The sequence below is a fragment of the Myxocyprinus asiaticus genome, chromosome 14 (genome assembly GCF_019703515.2).
Source record: "Myxocyprinus asiaticus isolate MX2 ecotype Aquarium Trade chromosome 14, UBuf_Myxa_2, whole genome shotgun sequence".
In the NCBI taxonomy this organism is placed as follows: Eukaryota; Metazoa; Chordata; class Actinopteri; order Cypriniformes; family Catostomidae; genus Myxocyprinus; species Myxocyprinus asiaticus.
Genome location: NC_059357.1, coordinates 4,050,377 through 4,066,080, shown reverse-complemented (window position 1 = coordinate 4,066,080; position 15,704 = coordinate 4,050,377). Strand labels below are relative to the sequence as shown.

The 15,704-nt window shown below is 36.8% G+C and overlaps 2 protein-coding genes across 4 annotated transcripts in view; one reads left to right on the top strand and one right to left on the bottom strand.

Annotated features, from left to right (window-relative positions):
• LOC127451975 (mitochondrial import inner membrane translocase subunit tim16) overlaps window positions 1-15,704 on the bottom strand; it is a 190,048-nt gene that overhangs the window by 60,085 nt on the left and 114,259 nt on the right. The gene's annotated exons all lie outside the window — the stretch shown is intronic.
• LOC127451980 (vasorin-like) overlaps window positions 7,004-15,704 on the top strand; it is a 34,341-nt gene continuing 25,640 nt past the window's right edge. For both annotated transcript variants that reach the window (XM_051717083.1, XM_051717082.1), the window contains exon 1: window positions 7,004-7,248. The gene's annotated coding sequence lies outside the window, so the exon portion shown is untranslated. The remainder of the gene's footprint in view (window positions 7,249-15,704) is intronic.

Here is a 15,704-nt window from a genome sequence, read left to right as displayed (position 1 = left end):
GTTTCACCTCGGCTGTCTTTTAATGGAGGTCTGCGCTGTGAGACACATGGAAACACAAACACACGCTACGTGTCTTCCATCTCACCAAAACAGTATTCATGTGCAGTTCTTTGTTTGACTTTTCTCAAAATATTAAAACTTTGATTATGTTTAGGGTCCCACTTTATATTAGGTGTCTTTAACTACTATGTAGTAACATTACAATATGTACTTATTGTGTAACTACATGTTGTTCTGAACAATTCACACAAGATTCACACTTGCTGCTACTGAGGTTGAGGTACGAGTAGGTTTAGATTAGGGTTAGGGGTTAGGGATAAGGTTAAAAGTGTAACTACAAATGTAATTAAAGCTGCAAGCAGCAAAGCGGATTCCTCCTCAAAACTGCAAATTATGTAAAAATTGACATGGTAGAGACATGTACTTCACACATGTACTCATCATTTCATTCATTTGTTATTAAACATTGCAACAGTCTTCATATGAACTGGTGATTGAATCAAAGTATCGGCTTTATGACTAGCGGATTTGCAAAGCATATTTTAGCGTTAGCGATAAATAATAGTCAACTGTTATTCTGTCATCTTTTGAAATATCAAGGTGAGATTTTGCACAGTACTTCAGAGTGATGTCATCTTGAAGCCTGTTAGGTTGGGAAAAACATTAGTCAAAATGGCATTTGATTTTTTTGGACATATGGATATTGAAACAATGTGGACATTTACATAAATGCGCACTTTTCAGCCATTTTGTATCGTATTCATTTTTGCTAAATATCAAATTGAAAGACATGTATCCTACACATACATACCGAGTTTCAAGTCAATTGGAGCTATGGTTCAGGAGGAGTAGATTTTTGTAGTTTTGGACACATTTTTATTGTACAGGAAAATCCATCATGGTGGACTTTATGGCTTTTAGAGGCTTTTTTTGTTCCTCATGAGAAATGAGGCATATACACCAGGTTTCAGAAATTTTGGACTTATGGGGTGGAAATGGCATCACTTTGAAAATGGACAAATTGGGGCGTGGCCTGTAGCGCCATCTATTGGCTCACGTGGGCCATTTTTGGTGTGGTAGTTACTCGTGGCCTGTAGTATCAATGTGCCAAATTTCAAAACTTTTTACCAAGGAGATCTTGAGTTATTGGGCAATTTAGAGCTACAGGAATAATAATAATAAGAAGAATACTAACAAAAACAAGAGGTTTCCTCCTACCAGAGGAATCCTAATTAAATGAAGGCACTTTAAATGTAAGTACGATGCAACAATATGTATGTAACTTAAGTAAATTGTAGCAAATGCTACATAGTAGTTAAAGACGCCAACTATAGGGGCCTGGGTAGCTCAGTGGTAAAATACGCTGGCTACCACCCCTGGAGTTTGCTAGCTCGCTAGTTCGAATCCCAGGGCGTGCTGAGTGACTCCAGCCAGGTCTCCTAAGCAACCAAATTGGCGGGGTTGCTAGGAAGGGTAGAGTCACATGGGGTAACCTCCTCGTGGTCACTATAATGTGGTTCGTTCTCAGTGGGGCGTGTGGTGAGTTGAGCGTGGTTGCCGCGGTGGATGGCGTGAAGCCTCCACACGCGCTATGTCTCCGTGGCAACGTGCTCAGCAAGCCACGTGATAAGAGATGGGATTTGTCCTCCGCCACCCAGACTGAGGCGAATCACTACGCGACCACGAGGACTTAAAAAGCACATTGGGAATTGGGAGAAAAAGGGGAAGAAAAAAAAAGAAAAAAAGATGCCAACTATATAGTGGGTCCATTTTTAGGTTTAAATTAGATTTTGAGTCCCAGATTTTTAACAAAAAAACAACAGAATGACATTGGTGACTTCTTTGCAAAAATTGCGCTGGTTTGAGGTGAAATGTCCACTATGTGGCGCTAAAGCGAGTTAAATATTCTCGAAGACAGTTGAGGTTTCTAAGGTTAATGCTCTATCAAGTTTTATAACAAAATATACCTCCCTACCCAAAACTTTAAACCTAAACCTAACTGATCGGCCACTCAAAAACTCATACAGGTTTTTATCACACCTGGAGTTCTACGAAGAATGAAGACATCAGGTCACACAGAGCGATCATTTCTAAAAGCGGCTGAGATCATTCCTCTGCAAACCACAAATATCAGATGGCTCATTCCACACATACCACACAAAACTCCACTCCAGAGACACACAAAGAGAAAAAAGACGCAGACAGACTCTTCCAAAGCCAAGTGATTTTGTGGCATCATATGCACACTTTTTATTTTATGTCTAGGTTGCTGTACTGTTGGTCACTAGTTGGTGTCATTGCGAAAAACTCAAAATATCCATCCACTATGGTGGACACCTCAACATAATAGTTTCAAATATACAGTGGCAAGAAAAAGTATGTGAACCCTTTGGAACTACCTGCATTTATGTATAAATTGGTCTTAAAATCTGGTTTGATCTTCAGTTACATTAATGAACAAACACAATCTGGTTTACTGTAACTAATAGCACACAAATTATTGTATTGGAGTTGGCAAACCTGGCATCCAATTAATGAAACAAGATTGGAGGTGTGGGTTAGAGCTACTTTGACTTATAAAAACCACTCAAACATTTTGAGTTTGCTATTCACAAGAGTTGTTGCTTTGCATAACACTGGAAAGGGTTACAAAGTTATCTCAAAGAGCTTAGATATTCATCTGTCCACAGATAGACAAATAACCTATAAATGGAGATGATTTAGTACTATGGATACTCTCCCTAGAAGTGGCCGTCCATCCAAGATGACTAAAAGGGCACACCGCAGAATGCTCAGTGAGGTTAAAATAAGAACCCTAGAGTGACAGATAAAGACTTGAAGGAATCATTGGAACTCGTTGACATCTCTATTCATGAGTCTACTATACTGAAAGCATTAAACAGGCATGGTGTCTATGGCAGGACACCATGAAAGAAGCTGCTGCTTTCCAACAAAAACATGGCTGCACGTTGTGTTTTCTATACTTGTGACTTTGATGATAATTAGATCACATTTTATGACCAATTAATGCAGAAACCAGCTAATTCCAAAGGGTTCACATACTTTTTCTTGCCTTTGTACTTTCATTTAATTCCACATGAAAAAGTATGGTTAAAAAGTACACTAATTAAAAATAAACTATTTTGCCAAATATTTGTGTTCACGGGGGCAGCATGAAAGGATGTGCTCAACATTGCCCCCTATAGGTGACAGCCAATAAATACAGTGATATAAGGGGGAAGTGTGCTGACAACCCATCAATATGCTGAAAGATAAAACTGCCTGTGAGATTCCTGACTGTTCCCATGGGAATGAACCACTCCACCCTCCCTCTCTCTCTCTCTCTCTCTCTCTGGCATCAAATAACTCTTCTTACTGTCATCACGGCATTTCCCACCAACATTTCCTTTCATTTCTTTCACACTATTTCTCTCCACTCAGAAAGAAAAGTGTTTTCTCTCCATCGAACTGATCAATCCAATCAGCTCATGTCTAGAGTTATAAATCTCCATCAGAACTGTCTGTTTAGAACTCTTACAGCCCATGTGTATATGTGTATTCCTCTACAACGACTGTGGGAACCCTTTGTAGGGAACATCATTTGACATGTGACATGTCCCAGTCCAAAACCGTCAGACATTGATTTTACGGTGTTGATTTAGTGGGGTCTGGTTACAGGGTCAGGGTCTATCATCAGGGCCCTCTGCCTCTGTTTAAACTACATATTCTTTACCCATTAGCACTTAGCAAACTTTCTTGAAGTGTGTTATCTTTTACATCTCTGTTTGAACTCTTTATTTATCATTTCTCCACATATACAACACTGAGAAAAAAATGGTCAACAATTATCTGTGTAGACATTGTAGAATCTGAGAAGACCAGGTGGAAACTTCATTATCAGAGTCAGTTCTATAAATACGGACAAACTGTGTCTTCATATTTGTGTGTGTGTGTGTGTGTGTGAGAGAGAGAGAGAGAGAGAGAGAGATAGTGTGTGCTTGGCATCTGGAATTGAACACCTGGTTTTGACAGTATACTGCTGTAGGCCAACCACACTTGGTGCTGTAAAGTCAAGTCAGCCTATAGCCATAAAAAAACAAAATACATTTCCGCCTGCTCATGCTAATGGCTGTCTCTCTTCAGTACCAGCTGAATATGTGAACAGAAATTTCTTGTCACTCCCAAACGTTCACTGCTGTGAATCTGAATTTGAGCAGAGTCCAGATACCTGGACAAACATCAATGAAAATTGAAAACACTGATCAACAGATTTAACCTTTTTCATAAGTAATTGAACGATTTGTAGAGTTTAAGTACAGTAAAGAAAGTACACTAAGAAAAGCAAGTTAAATAAGTCGAGCGAGTAAGAAAATAAACTATATAAAAACTGAAAAGACTTAGAAACTGAATGTTTAGTAAGTTACTAAGAGGCAGGCCCAGTGGACACACTTTCTGTGCTGAATTTGAGGGAAAAACTGTGGAAAGAATTAAACATACACTGAAAAAACTATTTTGTGGTAAAGTAAATATAGCAGAAAAGATTAAGCACTTTCTACATTAAGTTAATTTAATCGTGAACTTGAAAATATTAAGTAAATTCTACATTCAAACGTAAAAATGACTGTTTTAGCTTTTAAGTAAATATCATTTATGATTGTTTGTAATTTTACAGTGTCCTGTATTAATGTCATGCATTAATCCTAAAGTAGAAAACCTTGTCAACAATCTCTCCGTACAGTCTAAACGTCCACTGATCTTATTAGACTGATCTGAGGTTTACTGCAACTAAAAACCAACTATACTTAATCTTAGAGCTGGAGATGTTAACGTGCTTTAAACAATATGGAAGATTAATCATCAACATCATCAAACGGGTCACAAGAGAGAAGCTATGTTCTGCATACTGCACAATATATACTGTGTAAAACCAGCTACTTTCAAAAAACACTATATGAAGCGGTGTACAAAATGCATCAATAACTGTTTGGAACAGTAGAAGACGACATAGTGGTCACACGACTTCACTATTTTGCCGGTTTAATTAAGTGAGTGGTCTCTAGGTAATTATCTTTATTAGAAAATTACATTCTTAGCACAGTATACCATCCATACTGCATACTATGGGTAGTAAGGTAGCACGTTATTCAAAACACAGCCTGAAGAAAGACTCATTTTAGACTCAAGATTTATTTTGTGTGAACATGTACAGTTCAGCTGTGGCATCGTCTTTGCATTGGATTTGAGCTAAACACGTATAAAATCGTTCACATGTTGCGGACGTTCAATGTAATGCATCACAGATGTGCAGTCTGCATCTGTCTTGATAGAGTTAATGTTTCTATTATAAACTGTTTGCAAACAAACTATTCCCCAACGGGACATTCAAGTGTCATGAGTGAAGACTCCAGTCTGAAATTCACATTTAGACTAGTTTTGCGTCAGTGCATGTGTGCATTAGAAAACATCATTTAGTGGGTTAACTCCGCACGACTTAAGGTGCAAAAACTGTAATTGAGATTAAAGAAATTCCTCAGGCTAACATTAATCCATGCAGACGGATCATATATAATTGTACTGAATAGTGAATGACATCATAACACTATCTGCATGATCCTTTCTTCCTGTTTTGGCTCATTACACTATTTCCTTCTGAGAGTCACAGTTTTTTTGTTAATATCTCCGAGACCAAATATCTCAAATGCCAAATGCATAGGGGTGAGGCCAAAATGTTAATATTCAATAAAACTGTATGACGTGATTTGAGTTTTTTTAAAACTGTTATGTATGCTGTTTTTGAAGATATTTAAACATTTCAATTATATATGTTATTTTTCCAAACATATATAGGCATGACGACACTGTAGGTATAGGCAATTCAAAGTGTTTTACATGGAAATTATACAGAAATGTTAAAATAAAGACACACAAAAAGTCCTTTCTAAATCACTAACAAGAAATACAGTAAAAATAAGGGAGAAAAAAAACTTGATTTAATGAATAAAAATAGTAAAAACTAAAATTTCGTTATTTTTTGTTACCGCATAGTTTTCTGTAAAGCTGCTTTGAAGCGATGCGTGTTGTAAAAAGCGCTATGTAAATAAATAAATAAATAAATGACATTAAATTGACTTTTTGAAGATATTTTAACATCTCATTATATATTTTATTTTTCCAAAAATATAAATAAGCAAGACTATATTCTTGTATGCAATTCAAAGTGTTTTATATAGAAATGATAAAGAAACAGATCTTGTTACATACTAACAAGAAATACAGTAAAAAATAAGAAAAAAGAAACAAAAACTTGATTTAAAAATGTATTCTAATGAATAACAATAGTAAACACTAAATTCTAATTTCACTAATTTCTAGCAGCTACTAAAACTTCTACTATTACTAATAATAGTAATAATATTTTATTTCCATTTTAACATTTTAAAATATTTTTTTTAAATACTCTTAAAACCTTAAAATATTTGTATTTGAAAAAATCACTGAAATGCATATTAGAAAGTTTTCATGCTTTTTAAGCATACGTTTTATTGACATCACGAAGGTGTTTGTGCCTGAAAATTTTTAATAAATAATAATAATAATTCGCTATTTTTTATATAATTTCCTATTTTTTAAATAATAATTTACAAATGTAATATACATGTTTAACATTTGAGTTATTTTTAAAATACTAATAGCCAATAATTTTTCTTTAGTTAATCTTCTTATGCCCCAAAGAGCACACATACTGTATGTAAACGTAATTAAAGGTATGCAAAAAAAAAAAAAAAAAAAAAAAAAGCACAAATGTCAGTGCATGTGTGTACATATACCAGTCTGACGAGTTCAAATGCAACTTCGAAAAGAGAAAAAATTCCACTTGTGCTGCGCGCGCCGTGCGCTCGTGCTCTCCTGTGTGCAGACGGTGGCCACGCGCGCTCCCGCAGCTCCTCCCCGTCTGAAGTTAAAGCGCTCGGCGCTCACCGATACACACAACACAGCAGCGGAGCAGCGGAGAAGCGGAGAGTTGAAGTTTCGTTCCGCGGACACTTGGAGTGCGCGCCTTTACGCGGACACTTCCCAAAGGGACTTTCTATTGAAAGCATTACATAACAGCTTTCCTCGTGCATATGAGAAGTAGAGTTGTTATAAAATTTGGAAAGGAAGGCGAGGACTTGGATAAATAAAGGCAGGACTGACGGAACGCATTCGGGACTCTCGCGGTGCGTTTTTACCGGTGATGCGCTTGAGCTGGTGAGTGAAACGCGAAAAGAGTGAAAAATGCGACAATTAATTTGTGTGTGTGTGTGTGTGTAGAGTGCATTACTGTACATTTCCCCACCAACATCCACTTTAATCTTCTCAGGGAAGCTTATGCGCAACGAAACTACCCATATTAATTATATAAAGTCATCTTTGCACTATGCATATATTCATTTACCAGAAGGAATACTAACAGTTAAACACATGCAAATCATTCTAACAGGACTCAAAAGTGTTGCAACAAAATTTCAAAGCTGGCCAATAGTTTTATAAACATTGCATTGGTTAAATAGCTGGACAGGGATAAATTAGAAGTACAGAGGATGGATGGAGAGTTTCGAAGCTAGTGCAAACAGTGCACTTCAGTGAAATAGTCTAACTGTGCATGCTTTTGCATACCTTTAAGTTGTGCATATTACCAGCTCCAATCACCCAGAATATTCCCAGATCTAACTTTAGTATGTATATATCGTTACACATAAACATGGTTTTTAAATGGTATATAATCTTTGTGGAATAAATGAAAAGCTTTGCACGACCAGTGCAAACTGGAAATGAACCGGTAACTTCCAGTGTTTGACCGCAGCTGGACAATAACATCTCATAGCAGCTTATTTTGGTGCAGTTTGGCTTGATTTAAGGAGTGCGTCCCACATCAAACTCTGGCAGTCTTATGGTTCGACAAACAAATGTCTATAAACAGGTTTAATTTGGTCTGCTCAACAGGAGTTCAAAGGTACTGCCGGTGACTCAAAGACCAATCTGTTTAGTCACACGGGGCATAAAGAAGATTAAATGTTATTATTTCTGCTTTTATTTCATGTTTCACATTCTTAAGCCGGTGCCACGTCTAAAATTAGTCCAAGTAAAGAAGGAAGTATTAAAAACGTCTTGTCTTAGTCATAAAGATGTCAGACAGTACACAATGTGTAATGTAATGTACCAAATATAGAGCAGAGGGAAACATTAGAAACAAAGTTTAAACGCATATACTTTAGCCTTACAGATGCTCAGCCAAGAGAAAGCCACAAATAACAAATTTAGTTAGTCTAGTCTATAAAAAGATATTGTATGCCAGCAAACTTGACCATTCCGATTTTCTTATAAACATTATAAAACAATGTGTTATTGTTGTCAGAGTATATTCAAGAAATACTAAGTATCTTCCCACAGCAGTGCTACATAAATCTCTGTATTATTGAACTGTACAGGTGCACACATCAACTATAGTTTGAAAAATGTTGGTTAAATCATTAAATATGAACTGTATTTACTTTATAAACATCAGACGCGTAGTCACACCAAGTCTTGCACTTCATCAAATTTACTAGTTAATTTGTTTGCATACTGTATAATCAAGTCATAATACGTGCCTTACTGCAATAGTGCTATATACATCTCTTTATTACCAAACAATAAAGGTGCACACTTGAATAAATATGAGTCAGACCAGCATCACAAACAGACAAAGCACTGTGTTGGACTTCTTCAAACCAAAAAGCGACCAGATCTTCACATATAACAGGTCTTAGTTTGAATTTATGACCGAACGTCCGATTTCGAGATTTTAAGATCTTTGCATTTAAAGCCTGAAGTAGACGTAAAGCATGTGTCTGTTCTATACTATAACTATTCTGCATATTTATCTCTTATATCTTTAGTTTACAATAGCAAAGCTGATATGAAAAACAGCTGCCTTGTGAGTAGTGTGATTTAAACATCTGATAACCATCTTTGGCTGCCTGAAAACAGGCACAAAATGTTGTTTAATCAAGTTTAATTAGGGCTGGAGGAAAGCGCAACACTACAAATCACCTATAAAATCCTTATAAAGCACAACAGAAAGCAAATGAAGTTCTTCACAGAGAAGAGTTTAAATACCAAAACCAGACTGGACTCTATACTTTGCTTTTTTTTTTGCAATGTTTACAATCTCATTCGGAGTAAAAGGTATTAGTCGCTTTTCCAGTATACAGAAAATACAGTATATCTTAATAACATATACATGCAACAGTGTCAGCCAAGTTACGTTTGTGAGTTTAGGGTTCATACTTTCTAAAAATGAAAGTTCTTTCATCATTTACTCACCCTCATGCCATCCCTCATGCAGATGTGTATGACTTTCTTTCTTCTGCTGAACACAAATGAGGATTTTGAGAAGAATATCTCAGCTCCGTAGGTCCTCACAATGTAAGTGAATAGTGTCGAGAACTTTGAAGCTCAAAAAAGCACATAAAGGCTGCATAAAAGTAATTCATTCGACTCCAGTGGCTAAATCCATGTCTTCAGAAGCGATATGAAAGGTGTGGGTGAGAAACAGATCAATATTTATTAACCTTTAAATCCCCCTCCCTGCCCAGTAGGTGGCGATATGCACAAAGAATGCAAATCAGCAAAAACAAAAGAATTCTTAGGAAAGATGAGCGATTAGGAGGGCTGTTTAATAGTGGAGATTTACAGTAAAAAATGACTTAAATACTGATCTGGATATCACCCACACTTATCATATTGCTTCAGAAGACATGGATTAAACCACTGGAGTCTTATGGATTTATTTCATGCTGCCTTTATGTGCTTTTTGGAGCTTCAAAGTTTTGTACATTGTTAATTTGCATCGGACCTACAGAGCTGAGAAATCCTTCTAAAAATCTTTGTGTTCAGCAGAAGAAAGAAAGTCATACACATCTGGGATAGCACGAGGGTGAGTAAATGATAGAGATGTCATTTTTGGGTGAACTACTCCTTTAAATGTCATAAAAATAAGCCCAGAATAGGGGAGATAGCGTAGACATTGAAAAGACCAAACGGAAGGGGAGAGAAAACTGTGCAATGGGATATGAGGTAAACACAGGATATGAGAAAAGATGAAACTGAAGGGGAAAGCAAATATTCCTCCATCTGAAAGACTTCATTAAAGAGCTTTGAGGTGGACGCTTGGAGGAAAACAGCAACAGACATTCAGGCGTATGTAGACTTCCCAATAAAATCATTCTAGAATGTTTTAGTTTGATCCTCATGTCTTTTTCTTTGGCTCTTAATTTCATGCAAATAAACAAGCTATGCTTAAGGCAACATACTGTGTTTATTTCTAATCTTGGAGGAATTGTTCACCCACAAATGACAATTCTGTCATTATTTACTCACCTCGTTTTGTACCAAATACGTATGCCTTTCTATATCTTAAGAACTTCCGTAAATAAGACTTAAATTGGGTCTTTTTCTCAAACAAAACGTCCTATTCCTTTAAATCTAAAGTAAAAGTGTGACGACACCATCGTTAGCTTTTGTTAAGGGTAATGGTTGGATTTGCCGTGTCAAAAACTTGTAAAGTTCTGTTGTAGCAGTAATACATTTCATTTAACCTTAAACGATCCTCTCATTATCCAACCTGTAGAACAATAAGCTCTTGTTTCATGAGGAACATTTGATACCGCTGCTCGATTTGTGTCTAGCGTTTGAAGAGGACAAGACGGTGTCTATGTGGCAAATCAAGCTCAGCGTGCCAGCTTTCCTCACAGTGTCAAAATAACATCCCAATGGTATTTCCCTACCGTTTGGTCCAAACACTATCACTCAGTGCAGAACAGAACCAAACACACAGATCTGCCAAGAAAAACAGGGACATCATAAAGCTTTTTTGATGACCACTTCCATGAGTCTGTACTGCAGTTTTACTCTCCATGACCATTATTAAAAATTATTCCGAGGTTTCTGAATGAGCCAACTTATATGATTTCTTAAGGCCAAAGTATACTTCTGTTGTCCGCGTTACTAATTGCTCTGTGCAGTCCTTATGCGCCTGCTGCTGAATGTACTTAAAGAGTATAATAAAGCAGTCGTTGTGTGCATGTGTTGAACGCTTTCGTGTTCGCTCACAGTAAAAGGGGTATACTTTGAAAGGCAACGCGATTGACCGGCGCAATCCGATACGGAACACAGAAAAACAAAGTATACCCGGGCAATTACGATTTCGCTATTTCGTCCTAACTATTAAAACTGATAATGATAATTATTAAAAACGATTATTAATAAAAATAATTATGTTTTCGTACGAGCAAACTCGTATGATTTCGCCATCTTGTACTAATTATTAAAAACGATTACAATTATTATAAAAAATTATTAAAAACTATTTCGAGGTTTTTGTACACGCTAACTAGTATGATATGGTATGATATCGGCCTCTTATGCAAATTATTAAAAAAACTACGATTATTAAAAAAATGATCAAAAACGATTATGAGGTTTAGAGATAAATTTAGGAAACATTTTAACAACATCGTTAGTCAGTTCGTACATTTTTCTCGAAGGGAGTAAAAGTAAGATTTTTTACAATTTTGGCATCTCGTACTAATAATTAAAAAATAAAAAATAAATTTATTAATAAGTATTAAAAACGATTACGAGGTTCTTGTACAAGCCAACTCATATGATTTTGGCCTCTTATACTAATTATTAAAAACTATTTTGATTATTAATAAAATTATTACAAATGATTATGAGGTTTAGAGATTAATTTAGGAAATTTTTTAATAAAATTGCCTGTCGTTTGTACATTTTCTCAAAGGGAGAAAAAGTCCTATATTTTGTACTAGACAACTAGTACGATTTCGCCATCTCGTACTAATAATTAACAAATGATTACAATTACTATTAAAACAATTTTTATTAATAATTATTAAAAAAGATTACAAGGTTTAGAAATAAATTTAGGAAAAACTGTAATAACATTGTTCGTCGGTTTGTTTATAGGACATTAAAAGCTGTATGTTTTTGTACGAATCAACTTATACGATTTCCCCATCTCACACTTATAATAAAAATGATTACGATTATTATTAAAAACTATTATTTAAAAAATAAAAGACTACCAGGTTCAGGGTTAAAATGTGTACTAAGATCGGTTGTCGGTTTTTTAATCTTTCTCTGAGGGAGTATAAGTCGTATGTTTTTGTATGAGCCAACTCGTACGATTTCGTCATCTCTTACTTTTATTATGAGACCAGGTTGGACTTAATTACATAGAACATAAAGGAGATGTCAGGCAGTATGTTAGCCTCAGTCACATCCCACTCATCCCCAGTCTGGAACAACTAAATTGTCACAAACATTTGAACTTTGCCACTTACACAACAAGTCTTTAACAGTGGGGTTAACCTGGCACTGGGGACAATTTGACGAATGTTCCCAAGCTCTTGTTTCCAAATGAGTGGATCTGCAGTGTCTTGCTGGTTTTGGTACTCTTTTACACCAATTAGCCAGCATCTCTGCATGCCTGTCCTTCATAACAGCGAGATTAAGAGGTTAGAAGTCAGTGTATGTGGAGTCAGGGGAGGGGGTTGACAGGGTGGAGGGGCGAAGAGAGAGAATGGAGAGACAGGGTTAGTCAAACAGCGGGTGGCTTAAGGGATTCGACAAGCAGAAACAGCAACACATAAGAAAGAATGTGTGTGTGCGCACAAAGGAAAGTCGCAAAAGACCATCAGAACGAGTCCGAACGAACCCAATCAGTGATGACAGAACTATTCCTTCAAAACGTTTTTGAACAGGAGCCTTCAGGAGAAATCAAGACCTTCCAGGTGTACCGCAGCTCCTCTAAGCTTTAGCGCTCTTAAATCAACCCTCAGGCTTCAAAGAGCCACAAAGCCGTGCTGACCAAGCAGAGTATGTGCGTGCAGCCTAAACCATCCACAAATGCTGCCAAGCCAAATTGAAGAGGACCTTGATGAATGGGGCACAAATGATGCGTTCTGAAGAACCACATCAAACTTTGCTTTAAGTACACACACACGCGATGGTTTCTGACTTCTCGGTTGTAGCTCATACCCTAAATAACTTGAAAAGACGGCCATTTGTCAAACGCTGTTGCAGGCATTGGGCTATACTTTACCTCTCGCTTTGTCCAGACTGATCTCACTGTGAATTTGGTGAAAGTAGGTTGAAAGTTCTATCAGCTGAAATCAGTCTGTGCTAACCGAATTCGAAGCACTGCCCCCAGTGGCTGAAGCTGGAAGTTGAACATACGGACATGCGCATATGCACAGAATTCGAAAGTAAAGTGTCCACTGGTTGCACACAAATTCTCAGCAGATGCAGTATATCATCCTGGTATTGTTGGTCTACATGAATACAGAGCACTTGAACATCCTACTCATTTGACATACTTCTTTTTGCATATTGTGTTGCAGGGCAGTTTGCATATTTACAGTTTGCATATTGCACTATTTGGTCCACTATGAATACGACAAGAAACAGAAAAATGCTGGTTGGTCCACCAACCAATTTCCCATCCGAAAACGACGGGAGGGGGTGCACATCCGCGCGAGCCGCCACAAATTGCCGCACTTTAGCCAGGCTGTAAAAAAAGAAAAAGACTTTAATCTAAGGTTGTAATTACCTCCTGACTGAACTGTAATTAGGAAATGAGACACTCAGACCAAAGACGCAGAACAGCAGCTCAAGAGCTCAGCAGCATCCAACCGCGGCCCTGAACTCTACGCTAGGGTCAAACACTCGACCGCTTGCTATTAATGGCTGATGCGAATTCAAACAAATTGCCAGATGAACATTAACTCATTTGACTTCACCCACAAACTGAGAAGTGCAGAATAAGTGTTAGCTTAGCATTTTCTTGTTTAATATTTGGATTTTGGTGGTCTGGTTTTGTAGATGATGTGTGTGGGTTGGTGTTTGTTTGAGGGTCAGCGGTCAGTGTTAAGTTGTGGAATGTGTTGATAAACTTTGTGTGCACCGTATGCACAAACACACACTTAGTACTGTGGGGTTATGCAGCAAACACACATGCCTATGCACAAGTCCACCTTCAGTACACATATACTCGGGCCGTAACTCTGACGCGTCTGCCGTCATGCGGCGCTTCCCTTGCAGCTATTTCAGTAGAGGTTAACGACACTCATATCTGTTTACAACCGGCACAGGGTGACATGGCCATTCTGTATGTGGGCTTGCTAGCAAAACAGTTATCATTACCTACACTGACAAATCTGCAGTGTACTAATTTAAATCATTGCTCCTATGTCAAAGACATTTTGGGTGTCATAGCTTAAAATGTCACTTGTGGCTACAGAGCCAAGTTATAATACTAACAAAGAAGTCCGAAAAAGTACCATTGTATGTTGTGTTGGACATGATACCAAGGTATTATTTGAAGTATATGGCAATGACTGTGTATATAATGCTATTCAGTATATCAAAGAACCATAGTATTACATCGGATACCATCACTGTACCATGGTATTACCATCTGATACCATACCTGTACCATGGTAAAGTATATATCAAAGTACCGTAGTATTATTACACTGAATACCATCACTGTACCATGATAAATTTAAAATTACCATGGTATTACCATCTGATACCATCATTGTATCATGGTATATATCAAAGTACCATAGTATTACACTGGATACCATCACTGTATCACAGTATATATCAAAGTACCATATTATTACCATCTGATACCATCACTGAACCATGCTATACATCAAAGTACCATAGTATTACATTGGATACCATCATTGTACCATGGTAAATATCAAATTACAATGGTATTACAATCTGATATCATCACTGTTTCATTATATATTAAAGTATCATGGTATTACATCAGATACAATCACTGTACCATGGTAAATATCAAATTACTATGGTATTACCATCTGATACCATCACTGTATCATGGTATATATCAAAGTACCATTGTATTACACTGGATGCCATCAATGTACCATGGTAAATATCAAATTATTATGGTATTAACATCTGATACCATCACTGTACCATGCTATACATCAAAGTACCATACTATTACATTGGATACCCTCATTGTACCAAGGTAAATATCAAATTACAATGGTATTACAATCTGATACCATCACTGTATCATGCTATATATTAAAGGATCATGGTATTACATTTCCTTTAATACATCACTGTACCATGGTACTGCCCAGAACTTGTTTTGTAAAGCTGGTAAATACAGCTGTAGATAACACTGATTTCACAACCCTCTTAGAAACGTCACATATCTGATTGTGTTATTTTGGAGTCGTTCTGGACTGGTGCAATATAAACAAACCACTTCATTGAGTTTCATTTTGAATTTTACAGCTCACTGGAGGCAATTTAACAGCACTGATTTTATTTTTATTAATTATTTTGGTATTTTGTCAAGAAGGATTGTAGAATTGTTCTTTCAAGATTAACAACACACAAACACACATTTTCTTAGTTATGTGTGTCAGAGTGATTCATTAAACTGCGCCTCAAGTAGAGGTTTAAATATGACTCATTGACGTGCCTCTACAATTCTGCAAAACCTGAAATTAGATATTTGCACAGAGAGACATCAGCCTACACGTGTCAGGCACACACTAGGTCATAAGGTGCGACTAGGATATCTTTGTATGTGGCAGTGTCTCTGT